Consider the following 23,608-nt stretch of genomic DNA (forward strand, 5'->3'; position numbering starts at 1 on the left):
CTCTCTCTCTCTCTTTCTCTCTCTCTCTCTCCTCTCTCTCTCTCTCTCTCTCTCTTTCTTTCTCTCTCTCTCTCTCCTCTCTCTCTCTCTCTCTCTCTTTCTTTCTTTCTCTCTCTCTCTCTCTCTTTCTTCTTCTTCTTTCTCTCTCTCCCTTGTTTTTTGTACAGTATAGCGTAAAACACATACTTTGAAGATGTACAACTACAGTAGGTGGTGGTAATGTAACACTTTATGGATACCAACTGCCATAAAACACCAAAGAAAAAGAAGAAGCATATTGCTTACTGACATGGATTCTGTTTTGTTTTTGTTGTTTTGCCAATAGTAGTTAGTAGTAGTCATGAAAGTGGATTTGGTGGTTTCTAAAAATCCTCCCCAAATGATTTTTGGAGTAACAGAAGAGTTATTCAGATCACTTTGAGACTGCGGCGAACCAGACCAGACTGGACTCTGCCTCCCTCTTCTGCTCTCATGCAGACTAAACACAGATAGTGTTGAGTTTGCAGCTGTGGGAAAGATGCCTTCATATCTGGAGTAAGGTCAAGTCACAGGACAATCACAGCAGATTACAGAGTGAACAAACTATTTATTGAGATGTAGAGCTTATAAAGCATCAAATATATTTAATAGCAGAACATAGCGACTGAAGAACAGTTTACCATTTTCCTGCTCCTGGCTCTGACCCTTGACCTCTACAGGATCCTGGCTCTGACCCTTGACCTCTACAGGGTCCTGGCTTTGACCCTTGACCTCTCACCCTCATTCTGCCACCGCTCTGATCATGGTTCTGAATAAACTGAATAAACTATGCTATTGCCTGGCATTAAACAAAAACAAACATTCTAATGACTAACGAGCACGTAACAATTTGGAAATAAGAAATTAAGAATTCTAAATATACAAAAGTAGTGTTTTTCTAAGGTTTGCGGTTGGTTGGTTGGTTGGTTGGTTGGTTAGTTAGCCATCATGGGCAGAGGGGGTTTGGATGGAGACTGGTCCAGGGCACTCAGAGGGCGTGGCAGAGGGAGAGGATGAGGAGGTCAAGGAGGCAGCAGGAGGATGTGTTTCCATGATTTTCCATTTAGCCAGTTTCAACTCCTTAACGCTTCAACCGATTTCAACATGTTATACCTCATTACGATCGCTTTCACAGTAGTACGTGTGCTATTACTTTTGACATTTGAACAACTTGTACTTTTTGCAGAATTTTCAAAAGTATTAGTACTTTTTCCCCATTTAAATGAATTTGGGCATTATGAGTGTCTGCAGAATTCTTTAGACTTTATTCTTTAGACTTTATTCTTTAGAATTTTGTGACGGAGCCAGTCGAGCGAGAGAGAGAGAGAGAGAGAGAGAGAGAGAGGGGGAGAGGGGGAGAGGGAGAGGGAGGGAGGGAGAGAGGGGGAGGGAGAGAGAGAGGGAGTGAGAGAGAGGGGGAGGGAGAGAGAGAGGGAGGGAGAGAGAGGGGGAGAGGGAGAGACAGTGTGAGGGGGACACCTACACACACGGGAAGGGGAGGTGGGGGAGAGGGAGGGGGAGAGAGAAGGAGAGACGCAGACACTCTAGCAATGGCTTCAGCCATTGCAAATTTTCTAGTTAAATATGGGCTGATGCATTGTGTTTTGTGTAAAATATTTTCATATTCTATTTTTGATACTGCTAAGTTGATTGATTTATAGTGGTTCTAGTTGACTGTTATGCTAGTTTTTTTTTTTACTTTTACATGACTTTGATGCCAATGGATCTGCAAAATTCAAGAGTGGAAATGTATCTAAAGGCATTAAACTTCAGGTGTGGGGAACAGCCCAGTCAAACCAGTAATACACTTGACAAACATAGTATCAGCTGAAACAGCTGCCCCAATACCAATACACAACTTGCTCTTGTTCGGGAATTGTTCCTCTAGTAAAAGAGTAAAACACATGAATGTGTGTTAGCTAGCACCAGTCGGTCCACCTCCCTTCTGTAGACAGACTCATCCTCGTCCGAGAAGATCCCGATGAGGGTGGTGTCGTGGCTGGAGGTGCAGCAGTTTGTGAACAGGGAGAAGAGCAGGGGAGAAAGTACACAGCCCTGTGGAGCTCCTGTTTTGATAGTGCGAGAGTCTGAGACATCGTTCCCCAGCCGCACGCACTGCCTCCGATCCATCAGGAAGTCAGCGCTCCACCTGCAGGTGGAGTCAGGCACATTGAGCTGGGAGAGCTTGTCCTGGAGCAGAGCAGGGAGGATGGTGTTCAATGCAGAGCTGAAGTCCACAAACAGGATCCTGGCATAGGTTCCTGGGGAGTCCATATGCTGCAGGGTGAAGTGGAGAGCCAGGTTGATGGTGTCGTCCACAGATCGGTTGGCTCTGTAGGTGAACTGCAGGGGGTCCAGCTGGGGGGAGGTGAAGGACTTGAGGTGGGGGAGGACCAGGCGCTCAAATGACTTCATGACCACAGACGTCAGCGCCACAGGTCTGTAGTCATTAAATCCGGTGATACCAGTGACATTAAACACACTGGTAGTTAGTAGATGTGAACATTTGGGGTGCTGAAAAATGTTATCTAAGAATTATTATGGATTGATTCAAAACTCTAAATCAATCTTAGATCAAGTCAGTGTTTCTGCAAGATTGCCACAGTGGCGCGAGCAGCGGCCTGACTCTCCTCCTCGATACCAAGAAATCTGCTATAAATGCAAATTAAAGGAATAATGGAGGATTTTTTGGCGCCAAATCTGAGTCTCATTTCCTCGTGGCGTGGACAGCCGAGTAGTTCATTCACATGTCAATCATAGAACGCACCTACTGCTCACCTGCAGCCTCGTCGGCTCGTCCCCAGGAGAGCAGCACGTTTCCGCGTGTCTAAGCGCATGGATCTATCATAATATACTTCCCTCAGTGTACAGGACAAAATTAAGACAGAGAAAGACAGTTCGAGCAGACGAGAGATGCGATACGATCCGTCGCGCTAATAAACAAACGCATGTGTAGCAACGAGGCTTTTATGTGCTTCCGCACGGGTGGAGTGCGCATGCTTGAGTTCTCAAATCGGCGAAATATCCTCCTTTATTCCTTTAAGAAAGAGCAGGTTCAATGCAGGAGCTTGTAAAGTATTAGACTTATGTTCTCTCTTCATTACTGTCATTGTTAATATTATTCATATTATGTCATTATGTCAACATCTCACTGAATGTTAATGAAATAAATGACCCCATTAAACTCTAAATACTTAGACAGCATTGTGATCATGCTCTCTCAACACATTTAACAGACAAGGAGCACGATACGTTTAAAGAGATTGGGTGGGTAATGTGTTGTATAACTCGTATAACTCCAAATCTAGAGATGTAGCCGTTTTATTTTTAAAAAATCACTCAATATGAAAATATTTCAAGTGAAAAACATGAAAACTGAAGAATATTAGTGGTACAGTTTGACTTATATGAGACCCCAATGACCCCTCATCCAGACGACCCTCAGTGTTTTAGAAGTGTACTCTTGGAATCTGCTCAACCCTAACTTGATCCTGAACTCAAGCATAGATCGGTCAAGTAAGAATCAGATTCCACTTTCAAAGGCCGCAATCGTTTTAAAGGAAGGTACAAAGGACCTGGTGGAGATGTAGGAGATGAAGACACCCACCTGAACGAGACTGCTCTTATTATTCAAATGTATTCAAGAATATATATGTTTGTAAGTGGTAGCTCTGTGCAGCCACACTGTGTGAATATTTGGTTATAAACTATGTGCCAAAAGTGAAATGCCTTTGAATCCCTCTGCAGTAAGACAAACTTAATCAAAAGCATTAACTGGAGCCCCCATAGTTTCTGTTATTTAGGCATTAACATCTGTAATGATATTAATCAAATAAATAAATACAAATTAATTATTTACCTAAATAAAAGCACCTCCTGAGACTTCAAACCGTAAAATAATGTCACACAACTTTGCAGTATTTGGATGTGGACCCACTGCAGGGGATTTACCCCTTCATGGATAATTATAGAACAAAGTATATGTTATTCCCTTCCTCTTAAATGTTCCTCTTTTGGCTGTATTGAAGACCTAGGAGGAATAGAAAAAAAACAATACTTTACCATACCCTAAAATGCTGGCAGAACTGCCATAAGAATATGGCATGAATAATGTATGCTAGCTCCCCCTGTGGCATAACCCAGCATTACCACCCTGTATCTTGGACATAACTGCACACAAATGGAAACAAGTCAGGAAACACACAACTGTGGAAGGATGGTTTGTTCCAAGTATTCTCTGATACCAAGCAAAAGAATCAAATGACCCACTCTGATAGTAAAAGAAACAACAACTCTTTCTCACCCTCCACGGGTGGTCTCTATTTAGCTTGAAGGGGGATAAATAGTATTTCTCCCCCTTCAAGCTCGGGTCCTCTACCAGAGGCCCCTGGGAGCTTGAGGGTTCTTCAGTATCTTTGCTGTTCCTGCGCTGCACTTTTCTGGATCGAGATGTCTGATGTCTTTCCTGGGATCTGCTCAAGCCATTCCTCCAGTTTGGGGGTCATTGCCCCAAGTGCTCCGATCACTACGGGCACCACCGATACCTTCATGCTCCAGGCCTTCTCCAGCTCCTCTCTCTATATTTATATATATACTGCTGTGGCCGGCAGAGGAATGCTGGGACATTTGCTGATTTCCTTTGAACATTGTTTAATCTGTTTTTCACTGTCGCCCTTCGAGGAAACTGCTGTTGTGATCTTTATTCCCAGTTCCTTGGCCCAAAACCGGAGAACACACTGTGCGTTCAGTATTTTCTTACTGTCTCCAGCTGGTTCAGATCTGGTTAATACACCGCACAGCAACTGAAATGTAGGATCCGGTTCACATACTGTGAATCTAATGAAATGTAAACTTGGTTCTAGCCGGTTCATTCAGGCTATTGTGCCTTCCTGTCACACTCAGTTCTGTCCAGATCTGTCTCAAAACGCAGATGAAACGTGTCAAAATTGCAAAAAAGGTGCAATCAATACAAATTAATTTAAGGAACATTTGAGTTTCAATTCTTGAATAATTAAAGTTTTGAATAACAGTTACAACAGAATAAACATTTTGCTTTCAATGTATATCTACTATTGCCACTTTAATCTAACAAATACAATCAGATTTACAAATGTGGAAACCTTTATAAACAGAGAATGAATGTGTAAACAGTGCACAATGTAGTTGTAGACCTTGTTATAGAATATTCCATCTCATGCATAGACAAGGACACCTCCACTTCTACCATTGTGGACATTTCTATTTGGTTAGCTCTATCTGTGATGTGCCATCCCACAGACTGTGTCTTTCTCCAACATTATTTGTTTACAGCTTACGTCCTCAAGATATTTCTGTTCCTGACTGGCCTGACCATAAGCTTTTTCAAAGAGGAGCTATCTCACTTACCTCCGGCACACCTCAGGGCCACACAATCATTGCCAGACCTTGGCTGGCTACTGGACAGGGCCCACTTTGGTCTGTAAAGTGAGATAAACATTCACCTTCTGCGCAGGAGAGCCGGGTTCAAGACCGACTCATGCATGTTGTTTTTTCCACTGTTACATGCAAATTTTAGCACCCCAAGTCTGCTGGCCCATCCATAAAAGTCATAGTTCCACACTCACATCCGACACACTCAGTCCCCAAACCTTTTTGACTATTTTGTTTTATGTTGTTCTCATCAATGGTATTAAGCATCATTTTACAATCATTCCAAAGACATAAGCCACATTTTGACTGGCCCAAGACCAGTTTGCTGATTTGACTCAATAACTTTATTGGCAGAATGCAAGCTCTGCTTCAGGAGCAACTGACCACACCCAAATGAATTCCAGTAATTCCACGCTTGTGTGTCTGTGAGACGTGGCTAACCCTAGAGTAAACAGGAAACTACTTCCAGATTATCTTCAGCTTTTTCTGCTTTTATTTAACTTCTCTGCGTCAATTTATCCCTTCTGCCATCAGACTCGTTTAAGATAAGATAAGATAATCCTTTAATATCCACACAAGGGGAAATTTTGTTGTTACAACGCAGTAGAACAGGAGGAAAGGACAGATTATAGGAAGTTTCAAAAACACACTCTTAATAGAACTCTTATGAACAAAAACAAAAAGACTCTTATTAACAAAAACTCCTCCTATCTTAATAGGGAATGGAGGGGGGGATAAAATAAAATAGATGAATAAAAATAAAGAATAAGATAAAAATCAGATAATAATAATAAAATAATGATAATAGAATAATGATAATAGAATAAAATAAAATCAAGTAAAAATAGCTAGCACAAGACTAGGTAATACTATTAGCAGGTAAACAAACCGTATAAAAAACAAAATAGAACACTCTTATTTACAGGTATTGCACATGAATATGATGGTATTGCACATGGTTACATCAGTATTGCGAGTGTTCAGGACTAACAGTGTTTGTTATAAAGTCTGACAGCAGCAGGAAGGAAAGACCTGCGAAACCTTTCCTTCACACAGCGAGGGTGGATCAGTCTCTCACTGAAGCTGCTCTCCAGAGCGGACAGAGTGTCCTGCAGGGGGCGACACTCATGGTTCAGCATAGATGTGAGTTTAGCCAGGACTCTCCTGTCCCCCACCTCCTGCACCGAGTCCAGAGCACAGCCCAGGACGGAGCTGGACTTCTTGCTGACTTTGTCCAGCTTCCTCCTCTCCCTCTCTGTGATGCTGCTGCTCCAGCAGGCCACACCTACAGGAGCTGATGCCACCACAGAGTCATAGAAGGTCTTCAGGAGTGGCCCTGTCACTCCAAAAGACCCGAGTCTCCTCAGGAGGTAGAGCCGACTCTGGCTCTTCCTGTACAGTGCGTCTGTGTTATGAGTCCAGTCCAGTTTGTGGTTCAGATGAACACCAGGTACTTGTATGAGTCCACTCTCTCAATGTCCCGTCCCTGGATGTTCACTAGTGAGGGGGCAGTGGGGTGGCGTCTGCGGAAGTCCACCACCATCTCCTTGGTCTTCCCCGCGTTGATGAGGAGGTGGTTCCGCTGACACCAGTTCACAAAGTCCTGCGCCAGTCCCCTGTACTCCGCATCCGTTTGAGTCTGAACAGGCAGGTTCATTCCTGTCGTGGCTTTACTTGGATTGTACAATCCTTTCAGAGGCACATTAGACACAATCAGACACTCTGAACACACCCAGTGCTCCTGTTAGCCGCTCGGCCCTTAGCCGCCTTAGCCGCTCGGCCCTCGCCTCAACACAAAGCACAACAAATCAAATTTCTTTATTTGAAGGTGCTTTGTGGGTTAATCACAGGAGAGGCAGCACAAACGCCGTGTGGGAAGAGCCTGTTCTGTCCTGGGAAAAACTAACAAAGGATGAATCTGTTGTTTTTGAGCCTGTGTGTGAGAAAAGACCCCGTGAAGCAGGAGAACAAACACTGTCAGAGTGTGTTAGCCATGCGCCGCACTGACACACACACATGTTAGGTTTCCATGCTTCAGGGGGACAGTACAGTGATGTAACCATGGGCGTCACAACAAACAGCGGAGGGGTCTGGGGGGGTCCTTTTGCAACAAACAGCTCACGTGTCCTGCTTTGTGGGGCATTTCTACAGGTTTCCGATAGCTGCAAGTGTGAGTAAAGTAATGGCTTTCAGTCTAACCACAGTCTAAACTTTAGACTCTAAAGACTAAACTTTGGACTGTAAAGACTAAACTTTGGACTCTAAAGACTAAACTTTGGACTCTAAAGACTAAACTTTGGACTCTAAAGACTAAACTTTAGACTCTAAAGACTAAACTTTGGACTCTAAAGACTAAACTTTGGACTCTAAAGACTAAACTTTAGACTCTAAAGACTGAACTTTGGACTCTAAAGACTAAACTTTGGACTCTAAAGACTAAACTTTGGACTCTAAAGACTAAACTTTGGACTCTAAAGACTAAACTTTGGACACTAAAGACTAAACTTTGGACTCTAAAGACTAAACTTTGGACTCTAAAGACTAAACTTTGGACACTAAAGACTAAACTTTGGACTCTAAAGACTAAACTTTGGACTCTAAAGACTGAACTTTAGACTCTAAAGACTAAACTTTAGACTCTAAAGACTGAACTTTGGACTCTAAAGACAAAACTTTGGACTCTAAAGACTAAACATCAGGTCCACCTATAGACCGCCTAATCTATTTAACCTTTGCACCTAATGTTAAGCACTTTGTAAAATAGTCCTTCATCTCAATTCACTTCACTGGAGCCTTTTGAGTAGAATAGGAAAGTACAAATCCTGTTCTTATTCCAGGTGCACTTTGCACGTGATCTGGTGGAGTCCACTACCTGCTTGTCTCCATAGAGAAGCCTGGAATGTTCCACTGTGGCATTAAAGGTTTCTATCTTGCATTTATTCAATTACAGGGTTAGAGTTACCGTGGAAAATCTGCATTCTGACGGTGAGCAGGTAACCGCTCCACAGATCTGACCTGTAACTGGGCCTGGAGGGGCAACCGCTTGTCTCCATGGAGATCATATGCCACACAAAACTGTGAACAGCACAAATACGACCTGAACGTCATCGATACAGAGTGAACAGCACAAATACCACCTGAACGTCATCGATACAGTGTGAACAGCACAAATACGACCTGAACGTCATCGATACAGTGTGAACAGCACAAATACGACCTGAACGTCATCGATACAGTGTGAACAGCACAAATACCACCTGAACGTCATCGATACAGTGTGAACAGCGCAAATACGATCTGAACGTCATCGATACAGTGTGAACAGCACAAATACCACCTGAACGTCATCGATACAGTGTGAACAGCACAAATACGACCTGAACGTCATCGATACAGTGTGAACAGCACAAATACGACCTGAACGTCATCGATACAGTGTGAACAGCGCAAATACGATCTGAACGTCATCGATACAGTGTGAACAGCACAAATACCACCTGAACGTCATCGATACAGTGTGAACAGCACAAATACGACCTAAAGTCATCGATACAGTGTGAACAGCACAAATACCACCTGAACGTCATCGATACAGTGTGAACAGCACAAATACGACCTAAAGTCATCGATACAGAGTGAACAGCACAAATACGACCTGAACGTCATCGATACAGTGGGAACAGCACAAATACCACCTGAACGTTATCGATACAGTGTGAACAGCACAAATACCACCTGAACGTCATCGATACAGTGTGAACAGCAAAAATACCACCTGAACGTTATCGATACAGTGTGAACAGCGCAAATACGACCTGAACGTCATCGATACAGTGTGAACAGCACAAATACGACCTAAAGTCATCGATACAGAGTGAACAGCACAAATACGACCTGAACGTCATCGATACAGTGGGAACAGCACAAATACCACCTGAACGTTATCGATACAGTGTGAACAGCAAAAATACCACCTGAACGTTATCGATACAGTGTGAACAGCACAAATACCACCTGAACGTCATCGATACAGTGTGAACAGCACAAATACGACCTAAAGTCATCGATACAGAGTGAACAGCACAAATACGACCTGAACGTCATCGATACAGTGTGAACAGCACAAATACCACCTGAACGTCATCGATACAGTGTGAACAGCAAAAATACCACCTGAACGTTATCGATACAGTGTGAACAGCGCAAATACGACCTGAACGTCATCGATACAGTGTGAACAGCGCAAATACGACCTGAACGTCATCGATACAGTGTGAACAGCACAAGTACGACCTGAACGTCATCGATACAGAGTGAACAGCACAAATACCGCCTGAACGTCATCGATACAGTCTGAACAGCGCAAAAACGACCTGAACGTCATCGATACAGTCTGAACAGCGCAAATACGACCTGAACGTCATCGATACAGTGGGAACAGCGCTAATACGACCTGAACGTCATCGATACAGTGTGAACAGCACAAATACCACCTGAACGTCATTGATAGTGTGAACAGCGCAAATACCACCCAAACGTCATCGATACAGAGTGAACAGCACAAATACCGCCTGAACGTCATCGATACAGTCTGAACAGCGCAAAAACGACCTGAACGTCAGCGATACAGTGTGAACAGCACAAGTACGAACTGAACGTCATCGATACAGTGTGAACAGCGCAAATACGAACTGAACGTCATCGATACAGTGTGAACAGCGCAAATACGACCTGAACGTCATCGATACAGTGTGAACAGCGCAAATACGACCTGAACGTCATCGATACAGTCTGAACAGCGCAAATACGACCTGAACGTCATCGATACATTCTGAACAGCACAAATACCACCTGAACGTCATCGATACAGTGTGAACAGCGCAAAAACAACCTGAACGTCATTGATACAGAGTGAACAGCACAAATACCACCTGAACGTCATCGATACAGTCTGAACAGCGCAAATACGAACTGAACATCATCGATACAGTCTGAGCAGCGCAAATACCACCTGAACATCATCGATACAGTGTGAACAGCACAAATACCACCTGAACGTCATTGATACAGTGTGATCAGCACTAATACGACCTGAACGTCATCGATACAGTCTGAACAGCGCAAATATGATCTGAACGTCATCAATACAGTGGGAACAGCGCAAATATGACCTGAACGTCATCGATACAGTGTGAACAGCACAAATACCACCTGAACGTCATCGATACAGTCTGAACAGCGTAAATACGACCTGAACGTCATCGATACAGTCTGAACAGCGCAAATATGATCTGAACGTCATCGATACAGTGGGAACAGCGCAAATACGACCTGAACGTCATCGATACAGTGTGAACAGCGCAAATACGACCTGAACGTCATCGATACAGTGTGAACAGCACAAATACAACCTGAACGTCATCGATACAGTGTGAACAGCGCAAATACCACCTGAACGTCATCGATACAGTCTGAACAGCGCAAATATGATCTGAACGTCATCAATACAGTGGGAACAGCGCAAATACGAACTGAACGTCATCGATACAGTGTGAACAGCGCAAATACGACCTGAACGTCATCGATACAGTGGGAACAGCGCAAATATGACCTGAACGTCATCGATACAGTGTGAACAGCACAAATACCACCTGAACGTCATCGATACAGTCTGAACAGCGTAAATACGACCTGAACGTCATCGATAGTCTGAACAGCGCAAAAACGACCTGAACGTCATCGATACAGAGTGAACAGCACAAATACCACCTGAACGTCATCGATACAGTCTGAACAGCGCAAATACCACCTGAACATCATCAATACAGAGTGAACAGCACAAATACGAACTGAACGTCATCGATACAGTGTGAACAGCACAAATACAACCTGTACGTCATCGATACAGTGTGAACAGCGCAAATACGACCTGAACGTCATCGATACAGTGGGAACAGCGCAAATATGATCTGAACGTCATCGATACAGAGTGAACAGCACAAATACCACCTGAACGTCATCGATACAGTCTGAACAGCGCAAATACGAACTGAACGTCATCGATACAGTGTGAACAGCACAAATACAACCTGAACGTCATCGATACAGTGTGAACAGCGCAAATACGACCTGAACGTCATCGATACAGTCTGAACAGCGCAAATATGATCTGAACGTCGTCGATACAGTGGGAACAGCGCAAATATGATCTGAACGTCATCGATATAGTGTGAAAAGCGCAAATACGACCTGAACGTCATCGATACAGTGTGAACAGCGCAAATACGACCTGAACGTCATCGATACAGTCTGAACAGCACAAATACGACCTGAACGTTATCGATACATTCTGAACAGCACAAATACCACCTGAACGTCATCGATACAGAGTGAACAGCACAAATACGAACTGAACGTCATCGATCCAATGTGAACAGCACAAATACCACCTGAACGTCATCGATACAGAGTGAACAGCACAAATACCACCTGAACGTCATCAATAGTGTGAACAGCGCAAATACCACCTGAATGTAATCGATACAGAGTGAACAGCACAAATACCACCTGAACGTCGTCGATACAGTCTGAACAGCGCAAATACGAACTGAACATCATCGATACAGTCTGAGCAGCGCAAATACGACCTGAAGTCATCGATACAGTGTGAACAGCGCAAATACGAACTGAACATCATCGATACAGTCTGAACAGCGCAAATATGATCTGAACGTCATCGATACAGTGGGAACAGCGCAAATATGACCTGAACGTCATCAATACAGTGTGAACAGCACAAATACCACCTGAACGTCATCGATACAGTCTGAACAGCGTAAATACGACCTGAACGTCATCGATACAGTGTGAACAGCAAAAATACCACCTGAACGTCATCGATAGTCTGAACAGCGCAAAAACGACCTGAACGTCATCGATACAGAGTGAACAGCACAAATACCACCTGAACGTCATCGATACAGTCTGAACAGCGCAAATACCACCTGAACATCATCGATACAGAGTTAACAGCACAAATACGAACTGAACGTCATCGATACAGTGTGAACAGCACAAATACAACCTGAACGTCATCGATACAGTGTGAACAGCGCAAATACGACCTGAACGTCATCGATACAGTCTGAACAGCGCAAATATGATCTGAACGTCATCGATACAGTGGGAACAGCGCAAATATGACCTGAAGGTCATCGATACAGTGTGAACAGCACAAATACCACCTGAACGTCATCGATACAGTCTGAACAGCGTAAATACGACCTGAACGTCATCGATAGTCTGAACAGCGCAAAAACGACCTGAACGTCATCGATACAGAGTGGACAGCACAAATACCACCTGAACGTCATCGATACAGTCTGAACAGCGCAAATACCACCTGAACATCATCGATACAGAGTGAACAGCACAAATACGAACTGAACGTCATCGATACAGTCTGAACAGCACAAATACCACCTGACTGTCATCGATACAGTGTGAACAGCGTAAATACGACCTGAACGTCATCGATACAGTGTGAACAGCACAAATACAACCTGAACGTCATCGATACAGTGGGAACAGCACAAATACCACCTGAACATCATCGATACAGTCTGAACAGCGTAAAAACAACCTGAACGTCATCGATAGTCTGAACAGCGCAAAAACGACCTGAACGTCATCGATACAGTCTGAACAGTGCAAATACGAACTGAACATCATCGATACAGTCAGAGCAGCGCAAATACAACCTGAACATCATTGATACAGTGTGAACAGCGCAAATACGAACTGAACGTCATCGATACAGTGTGAAGAGCGCAAATACCACCTGAACGTCATTGAGACAGTGTGAACAGCACAAATACGACCTGAACGTCATCGATACAGTCTGAACAGCGCAAATACGACCTGAACGTCATCGATACAGTCTGAACAGCACAAATACCACCTGAACGTCATCGATACAGTCTGAACAGCGCAAATACGACCTGAATGTCATCGATACAGTGTGAACAGCGCAAATACGAACTGAACATCATCGATAAAGTGTGAACAGCGCAAATACGAACTGAACATCATCGATACAGTCTGAGCAGCGCAAATACAACCTGAACATCATCGATAAAGTGTGAACAGCGCAAATACGAACTGAACGTCATCGATACAGTGTGAACAGCGCAAATACCACCTGAACGTCATTGATACAGTTGGAACAGCGCAAATACAACCTGAACGTCATCGATACAGTGTGAACAGCGCAAATACGACCTGAACGTCATCGATACAGTGTGAACAGCACAAATACCACCTGAACGTCATCGATACAGTCTGAACAGCGTAAATACAACCTGAACGTCATCGATAGTCTGAACAGCGCAAAAACGACCTGAACGTCATCGATACAGAGTGAACAGCACAAATACCACCTGAACGTCATCGATACAGTCTGAACAGCGTAAATACGACCTGAACGTCATCGATACAGAGTGAACAGCACAAATACAACCTGAACGTCATTGATACAGTGGGAACAGCGCAAATACGACCTGAACGTCATTGATACAGTGTGAACAGCACAAATACGACCTGAACGTCATTGATACAGTGGGAACAGCGCAAATACGAACTGAACGTCATCGATACAGTCTGAACAGCACAAATACCACCTGACTGTCATCGATACAGTGTGAACAGCGTAAATACGACCTGAACGTCATCGATACAGTGTGAACAGCACAAATACAACCTGAACGTCATCGATACAGTGGGAACAGCACAAATACCACCTGAACATCATCGATACAGTCTGAACAGCGTAAATACAACCTGAATGTCATCGATAGTCTGAACAGCGCAAAAACGACCTGAACGTCATCGATACAGTCTGAACAGTGCAAATACGAACTGAACATCATCGATACAGTCAGAGCAGCGCAAATACAACCTGAACATCATTGATACAGTGTGAACAGCGCAAATACGAACTGAACGTCATCGATACAGTGTGAAGAGCGCAAATACCACCTGAACGTCATTGATACAGTGTGAACAGCACAAATACGACCTGAACGTCATCGATACAGTCTGAACAGCGCAAATACGACCTGAACGTCATCGATACAGTCTGAACAGCACAAATACCACCTGAACGTCATCGATACAGTCTGAACAGCGCAAATACGACCTGAATGTCATCGATACAGTGTGAACAGCGCAAATACGAACTGAACATCATCGATAAAGTGTGAACAGCGCAAATACGAACTGAACATCATCGATACAGTCTGAGCAGCGCAAATACAACCTGAACATCATCGATAAAGTGTGAACAGCGCAAATACGAACTGAACGTCATCGATACAGTGTGAACAGCGCAAATACCACCTGAACGTCATTGATACAGTTGGAACAGCGCAAATACAACCTGAACGTCATCTATACAGTGTGAACAGCGCAAATACGACCTGAACGTCATCGATACAGTGTGAACAGCACAAATACCACCTGAACGTCATCGATACAGTCTGAACAGCGTAAATACAACCTGAACGTCATCGATAGTCTGAACAGCGCAAAAACGACCTGAACGTCATCGATACAGAGTGAACAGCACAAATACCACCTGAACGTCATCGATACAGTCTGAACAGCATAAATACGACCTGAACGTCATCGATACAGAGTGAACAGCACAAATACAACCTGAACGTCATTGATACAGTGGGAACAGCGCAAATACGACCTGAACGTCATTGATACAGTGTGAACAGCACAAATACGACCTGAACGTCATTGATACAGTGGGAACAGCGCAAATACGACCTGAACGTCATTGATACAGTGTGAACAGCACAAATACAACCTGAACGTCATCGATACAGTGGGAACAGCGCAAATACGACCTGAACGTCATTGATACAGTGTGAACAGCGCAAATACGACCTGAACGTCATCGATACAGTGTGAACAGCACAAATACGACCTGAACGTCATCGATACAGTGGGAACAGCGCAAATACGACCTGAACGTCATTGATACAGTGGGAACAGCGCAAATATGACCTGAACGTCATCGATACAGATTGAACAGCACAAATACGACCTGAACGTCATCGATACAGTGTGAACAGCACAAATACGACCTGAACGTCATCGATACAGAGTGAACAGCACAAATACCACCTGAACGTCATCGATACAGTCTGAACAGCGCAAATACCACCTGAACATCATCGATACAGTGTGAACAGCGTAAATACGACCTGAACGTCATCAATACAGTGTGAACAGCACAAATACAACCTGAACGTCATCGATACAGTCTGAACAGCGTAAATACGACCTGAACGTCATCGATAGTCTGAACAGCGCAAATACGAACTGAACATCATCGATACAGTCTGAGCAGCGCAAATACAACCTGAACATCATTGATACAGTGTGAACAGCACAAATACGACCTGAACGTCATTGATACAGTCTGAACAGCGCAAATACGACCTGAACGTCATCAATAGTGTGAACAGCGCAAATACCACCTGAATGTAATCGATACAGAGTGAACAGCACAAATACCACCTGAACGTCGTCGATACAGTCTGAACAGCGCAAATACGAACTGAACATCATCGATACAGTCTGAGCAGCGCAAATACGACCTGAAGTCATCGATACAGTGTGAACAGCGCAAATACGAACTGAACATCATCGATACAGTCTGAACAGCGCAAATATGATCTGAACGTCATCGATACAGTGGGAACAGCGCAAATATGACCTGAACGTCATCAATACAGTGTGAACAGCACAAATACCACCTGAACGTCATCGATACAGTCTTAACAGCGTAAATACGACCTGAACGTCATCGATACAGTGTGAACAGCAAAAATACCACCTGAACGTCATCGATACAGTCTGAACAGCGTAAATACGACCTGAACGTCATCGATAGTCTGAACAGCGCAAAAACGACCTGAACGTCATCGATACAGAGTGAACAGCACAAATACCACCTGAACGTCATCGATACAGTCTGAACAGCGCAAATACCACCTGAACATCATCAATACAGAGTGAACAGCACAAATACGAACTGAACGTCATCGATACAGTGTGAACAGCACAAATACAACCTGTACGTCATCGATACAGTGTGAACAGCGCAAATACGACCTGAACGTCATCGATACAGTGGGAACAGCGCAAATATGATCTGAACGTCATCGATACAGAGTGAACAGCACAAATACCACCTGAACGTCATCGATACAGTCTGAACAGCGCAAATACGAACTGAACGTCATCGATACAGTGTGAACAGCACAAATACAACCTGAACGTCATCGATACAGTGTGAACAGCGCAAATACGACCTGAACATCATCGATACAGTCTGAACAGCGCAAATATGATCTGAACGTCGTCGATACAGTGGGAACAGCGCAAATATGATCTGAACGTCATCGATATAGTGTGAAAAGCGCAAATACGACCTGAACGTCATCGATACAGTGTGAACAGCGCAAATACGACCTGAACGTCATCGATACAGTCTGAACAGCGCAAATACGACCTGGACGTTATCGATACATTCTGAACAGCACAAATACCACCTGAACGTCATCGATACAGAGTGAACAGCACAAATACGAACTGAACGTCATCGATCCAATGTGAACAGCACAAATACCACCTGAACGTCATCGATACAGAGTGAACAGCACAAATACCACCTGAACGTCATCAATAGTGTGAACAGCGCAAATACCACCTGAATGTAATCGATACAGAGTGAACAGCACAAATACCACCTGAACGTCGTCGATACAGTCTGAACAGCGCAAATACGAACTGAACATCATCGATACAGTCTGAGCAGCGCAAATACGACCTGAAGTCATCGATACAGTGTGAACAGCGCAAATATGATCTGAACGTCATCGATACAGTGGGAACAGCGCAAATATGACCTGAACGTCATCAATACAGTGTGAACAGCACAAATACCACCTGAACGTCATCGATACAGTCTGAACAGCGTAAATACGACCTGAACGTCATCGATACAGTGTGAACAGCAAAAATACCACCTGAACGTCATCGATACAGTCTGAACAGCGTAAATACGACCTGAACGTCATCGATAGTCTGAACAGCGCAAAAACGACCTGAACGTCATCGATACAGTGGGAACAGCACAAATACCACCTGAACGTCATTGATACAGTGGGAACAGCACAAATACCACCTGAACATCATCGATACAGTCTGAACAGCGTAAATACAACCTGAACGTCATCGATAGTCTGAACAGCGCAAAAACGACCTGAACGTCATCGATACAGTCTGAACAGTGCAAATACGAACTGAACATCATCGATACAGTCAGAGCAGCGCAAATACAACCTGAACATCATTGATACAGTGTGAACAGCGCAAATACGAACTGAACGTCATCGATACAGTGTGAAGAGCGCAAATACCACCTGAACGTCATTGATACAGTGTGAACAGCACAAATACGACCTGAACGTCATCGATACAGTCTGAACAGCGCAAATACGACCTGAACGTCATCGATACAGTCTGAACAGCACAAATACCACCTGAACGTCATCGATACAGTCTGAACAGCGCAAATACGACCTGAATGTCATCGATACAGTGTGAACAGCGCAAATACGAACTGAACATCATCGATAAAGTGTGAACAGCGCAAATACGAACTGAACATCATCGATACAGTCTGAGCAGCGCAAATACAACCTGAACATCATCGATAAAGTGTGAACAGCGCAAATACGAACTGAACGTCATCGATACAGTGTGAACAGCGCAAATACCACCTGAACGTCATTGATACAGTTGGAACAGCGCAAATACAACCTGAACGTCATCGATACAGTGTGAACAGCGCAAATACGACCTGAACGTCATCGATACAGTGTGAACAGCACAAATACCACCTGAACGTCATCGATACAATCTGAACAGCGTAAATACAACCTGAACGTCATCGATAGTCTGAACAGCGCAAAAACGACCTGAACGTCATCGATACAGAGTGAACAGCACAAATACCACCTGAACGTCATCAATACAGTCTGAACAGCGTAAATACGACCTGAACGTCATCGATACAGAGTGAACAGCACAAATACAACCTGAACGTCATTGATACAGTGGGAACAGCGCAAATACGACCTGAACGTCATTGATACAGTGTGAACAGCACAAATACGACCTGAACGTCATTGATACAGTGGGAACAGCGCAAATACGAACTGAACGTCATCGATACAGTCTGAACAGCGCAAATACCACCTGAACATCATCGATACAGAGTGAACAGCACAAATACGAACTGAACGTCATCGATACAGTGTGAACAGCACAAATACAACCTGAACGTCATCGATACAGTGTGAACAGCGCAAATACGACCTGAACGTCATCGATACAGTCTGAACAGCGCAAATATGATCTGAACGTCATCGATACAGTGGGAACAGCGCAAATATGACCTGAACGTCATCGATACAGTTTGAACAGCACAAATACCACCTGAACGTCATCGATACAGTCTGAACAGCGTAAATACGACCTGAACGTCATCGATAGTCTGAACAGCGCAAAAACGACCTGAACGTCATCGATACAGAGTGGACAGCACAAATACCACCTGAACGTCATCGATACAGTCTGAACAGCGCAAATACCACCTGAACATCATCGATACAGAGTGAACAGCACAAATACGAACTGAACGTCATCGATACAGTCTGAACAGCACAAATACCACCTGACTGTCATCGATACAGTGTGAACAGCGTAAATACGACCTGAACGTCATCGATACAGTGTGAACAGCACAAATACAACCTGAACGTCATCGATACAGTGGGAACAGCACAAATACCACCTGAACATCATCGATACAGTCTGAACAGCGTAAATACAACCTGAACGTCATCGATAGTCTGAACAGCGCAAAAACGACCTGAACGTCATCGATACAGTCTGAACAGTGCAAATACGAACTGAACATCATCGATACAGTCAGAGCAGCGCAAATACAACCTGAACATCATTGATACAGTGTGAACAGCACAAATACGACCTGAACGTCATTGATACAGTCTGAACAGCGCAAATACGACCTGAACGTCATCAATGGTGTGAACAGCGCAAATACCACCTGAATGTAATCGATACAGAGTGAACAGCACAAATACCACCTGAACGTCGTCGATACAGTCTGAACAGCGCAAATACGAACTGAACATCATCGATACAGTCTGAGCAGCGCAAATACGACCTGAAGTCATCGATACAGTGTGAACAGCGCAAATACGAACTGAACATCATCGATACAGTCTGAACAGCGCAAATATGATCTGAACGTCATCGATACAGTGGGAACAGCGCAAATATGACCTGAACGTCATCAATACAGTGTGAACAGCACAAATACCACCTGAACGTCATCGATACAGTCTTAACAGCGTAAATACGACCTGAACGTCATCGATACAGTGTGAACAGCAAAAATACCACCTGAACGTCATCGATACAGTCTGAACAGCGTAAATACGACCTGAACGTCATCGATAGTCTGAACAGCGCAAAAACGACCTGAACGTCATCGATACAGAGTGAACAGCACAAATACCACCTGAACGTCATCGATACAGTCTGAACAGCGCAAATACCACCTGAACATCATCAATACAGAGTGAACAGCACAAATACGAACTGAACGTCATCGATACAGTGTGAACAGCACAAATACAACCTGTACGTCATCGATACAGTGTGAACAGCGCAAATACGACCTGAACGTCATCGATACAGTGGGAACAGCGCAAATATGATCTGAACGTCATCGATACAGAGTGAACAGCACAAATACCACCTGAACGTCATCGATACAGTCTGAACAGCGCAAATACGAACTGAACGTCATCGATACAGTGTGAACAGCACAAATACAACCTGAACGTCATCGATACAGTGTGAACAGCGCAAATACGACCTGAACGTCATCGATACAGTCTGAACAGCGCAAATATGATCTGAACGTCGTCGATACAGTGGGAACAGCGCAAATATGATCTGAACGTCATCGATATAGTGTGAAAAGCGCAAATACGACCTGAACGTCATCGATACAGTGTGAACAGCGCAAATACGACCTGAACGTCATCGATACAGTCTGAACAGCGCAAATACGACCTGGACGTTATCGATACATTCTGAACAGCACAAATACCACCTGAACGTCATCGATACAGAGTGAACAGCACAAATACGAACTGAACGTCATCGATCCAATGTGAACAGCACAAATACCACCTGAACGTCATCGATACAGAGTGAACAGCACAAATACCACCTGAACGTCATCAATAGTGTGAACAGCGCAAATACCACCTGAATGTAATCGATACAGAGTGAACAGCACAAATACCACCTGAACGTCGTCGATACAGTCTGAACAGCGCAAATACGAACTGAACATCATCGATACAGTCTGAGCAGCGCAAATACGACCTGAAGTCATCGATACAGTGTGAACAGCGCAAATACGAACTGAACATCATCGATACAGTCTGAACAGCGCAAATATGATCTGAACGTCATCGATACAGTGGGAACAGCGCAAATATGACCTGAACGTCATCAATACAGTGTGAACAGCACAAATACCACCTGAACGTCATCGATACAGTCTGAACAGCGTAAATACGACCTGAACGTCATCGATACAGTGTGAACAGCAAAAATACCACCTGAACGTCATCGATACAGTCTGAACAGCGTAAATACGACCTGAACGTCATCGATAGTCTGAACAGCGCAAAAACGACCTGAACGTCATCGATACAGTGGGAACAGCACAAATACCACCTGAACGTCATTGATACAGTGGGAACAGCGCAAATACGACCTGAACGTCATTGATACAGTGTGAACAGCACAAATACCACCTGAACATCATCGATACAGTCTGAACAGCGTAAATACAACCTGAACGTCATCGATAGTCTGAACAGCGCAAAAACGACCTGAACGTCATCGATACAGTCTGAACAGTGCAAATACGAACTGAACATCATCGATACAGTCAGAGCAGCGCAAATACAACCTGAACATCATTGATACAGTGTGAACAGCGCAAATACGAACTGAACGTCATCGATACAGTGTGAAGAGCGCAAATACCACCTGAACGTCATTGATACAGTGTGAACAGCACAAATACGACCTGAACGTCATCGATACAGTCTGAACAGCGCAAATACGACCTGAACGTCATCGATACAGTCTGAACAGCACAAATACCACCTGAACGTCATCGATACAGTCTGAACAGCGCAAATACGACCTGAATGTCATCGATACAGTGTGAACAGCGCAAATACGAACTGAACATCATCGATAAAGTGTGAACAGCGCAAATACGAACTGAACATCATCGATACAGTCTGAGCAGCGCAAATACAACCTGAACATCATCGATAAAGTGTGAACAGCGCAAATACGAACTGAACGTCATCGATACAGTGTGAACAGCGCAAATACCACCTGAACGTCATTGATACAGTTGGAACAGCGCAAATACAACCTGAACGTCATCGATACAGTGTGAACAGCGCAAATACGACCTGAACGTCATCGATACAGTGTGAACAGCACAAATACCACCTGAACGTCATCGATACAGTCTGAACAGCGTAAATACAACCTGAACGTCATCGATAGTCTGAACAGCGCAAAAACGACCTGAACGTCATCGATACAGAGTGAACAGCACAAATACCACCTGAACGTCATCAATACAGTCTGAACAGCGTAAATACGACCTGAACGTCATCGATACAGAGTGAACAGCACAAATACAACCTGAACGTCATTGATACAGTGGGAACAGCGCAAATACGACCTGAACGTCATTGATACAGTGTGAACAGCACAAATACGACCTGAACGTCATTGATACAGTGGGAACAGCGCAAATACGAACTGAACGTCATCGATACAGTCTGAACAGCGCAAATACCACCTGAACATCATCGATACAGAGTGAACAGCACAAATACGAACTGAACGTCATCGATACAGTGTGAACAGCACAAATACAACCTGAACGTCATCGATACAGTGTGAACAGCGCAAATACGACCTGAACGTCATCGATACAGTCTGAACAGCGCAAATATGATCTGAACGTCATCGATACAGTGGGAACAGCGCAAATATGACCTGAACGTCATCGATACAGTTTGAACAGCACAAATACCACCTGAACGTCATCGATACAGTCTGAACAGCGTAAATACGACCTGAACGTCATCGATAGTCTGAACAGCGCAAAAACGACCTGAACGTCATGGATACAGAGTGGACAGCACAAATACCACCTGAACGTCATCGATACAGTCTGAACAGCGCAAATACCACCTGAACATCATCGATACAGAGTGAACAGCACAAATACGAACTGAACGTCATCGATACAGTCTGAACAGCACAAATACCACCTGACTGTCATCGATACAGTGTGAACAGCGTAAATACGACCTGAACGTCATCGATACAGTGTGAACAGCACAAATACAACCTGAACGTCATCGATACAGTGGGAACAGCACAAATACCACCTGAACATCATCGATACAGTCTGAACAGCGTAAATACAACCTGAACGTCATCGATAGTCTGAACAGCGCAAAAACGACCTGAACGTCATCGATACAGTCTGAACAGTGCAAATACGAACTGAACATCATCGATACAGTCAGAGCAGCGCAAATACAACCTGAACATCATTGATACAGTGTGAACAGCGCAAATACGAACTGAACGTCATCGATACAGTGTGAAGAGCGCAAATACCACCTGAACGTCATTGATACAGTGTGAACAGCACAAATACGACCTGAACGTCATCGATACAGTCTGAACAGCGCAAATACGACCTGAACGTCATCGATACAGTCTGAACAGCACAAATACCACCTGAACGTCATCGATACAGTCTGAACAGCGCAAATACGACCTGAATGTCATCGATACAGTGTGAACAGCGCAAATACGAACTGAACATCATCGATAAAGTGTGAACAGCGCAAATACGAACTGAACATCATCGATACAGTCTGAG

This window comes from Eucyclogobius newberryi, unplaced genomic scaffold, assembly GCF_026437365.1.
Source record: "Eucyclogobius newberryi isolate DKJ021-1_F unplaced genomic scaffold, fEucNew1.0.hap1 SCAF_11, whole genome shotgun sequence".
NCBI lineage: Eukaryota > Metazoa > Chordata > Actinopteri > Gobiiformes > Gobiidae > Eucyclogobius > Eucyclogobius newberryi.